This window comes from Pinus tabuliformis, chromosome 7 (assembly GCF_031772625.1).
Source record: "Pinus tabuliformis cultivar Carrire ecotype Pingquan chromosome 7, CPIR1, whole genome shotgun sequence".
In the NCBI taxonomy this organism is placed as follows: Eukaryota; Viridiplantae; Streptophyta; class Pinopsida; order Pinales; family Pinaceae; genus Pinus; species Pinus tabuliformis.
The window spans coordinates 1,619,997,709-1,619,998,894 of NC_142293.1; the positions used below are offsets into that span (position 1 = coordinate 1,619,997,709).

General features: G+C 23.4%; 1 non-coding gene across 1 annotated transcript; it reads left to right on the forward strand.

Annotated features, from left to right (window-relative positions):
- Positions 1-756: 756 nt before the first annotated feature.
- Positions 757-828, forward strand: TRNAQ-UUG (transfer RNA glutamine (anticodon UUG)). Its single transcript has one exon. It is a non-coding gene; the product is annotated as a tRNA-Gln (tRNA).
- The last annotated feature ends 358 nt before the right edge of the window (positions 829-1,186 follow it).

A 1,186-nucleotide genomic window follows, 5' to 3' on the forward strand; every position in this document is an offset into this window, starting at 1 on the left:
TTAAATTTAATTTACTATTTTTTTATTGCATAACATAAAATGTTTGTAAATATTTTAATGTTATAAAATAAATTAATTTTTATAATCTTTCAACTGAGCCACAATTGTTAATTTAAAAAATGCGACAACCAGGTCAGTTACAACATGTCACAAGACTTAACCTATGAAACAAAAATGTCACCAAAACACTCAGGTAAGGTCTTTTGACGATTATAAAATTTATTTTTATTAAATATTTATATTTGTAGATTAAATTAATTTATTTTTTAAATATAAAATAGAAAGAAAGAATTTGTTACCTATATTTTTTTTAAAGAGAATTAAATATCAAAAACACTTTTATAAAATATTCAATATTCAAATTCAATTTAATTTTTAAATTTTTCTTATCATAAAAATAAAATATTAATTTTTTTATTAATTTATTATCTCTCTAAAATTTTATAGAATATATAAATTTTAAATTTTATAGAATATATAAATTTTAGTGGCCATTAATTATCATCATCAATATTTATATACAATCGGAATTTAAATTTAAGTGTGAAGGATTCTCATAATGGCTTCCAATCACTTCACATAAACCCAATTATATATATATATATTATATCGATGGAGTTGTGCTGTCTTAGTTTTTGTTCCCATCGACAGCTTCCTTTTATCAATTCCTTTACGAAGTTTGAACCTAAAAACTAAAGAAGATTAAATGCCACACAAAGCAATGTAAATGTTCTTTCTTATTTTGAAAAACAATGGGGTTCTATGGTGTAGTGGTTAGCACTCTGGACTTTGAATCCAGCGACCTGGGTTCGACTCCCGGTAGGACCTTTCCTTGGTTGTAACTCAGCTTCACGATGGTGTGCGTGTGCGTAATTGATAAGTATAATGATATTTTTTAAATTTTAAAATATATAATAACAAATTTGTTAAAAATAATTGTAATGTTGGTTCGAAACGCGTCGACAAATTATATGGTTTCTCATGTGATTTTCGCCTTTTTGTAACTTTAAATATAATAACATTTTTTTATAAAACAATTGAATGTTTTAATGATAAATTTATTAATTAAAATGTATATCTATGACTTTTCGTACATCGAATCATCAAAATTTTCGAAACATAAAATTTTTGTAACTTTAAAAATTAAAGATGAGATGTGATTGATATATTTGGTAGGTATATAAGT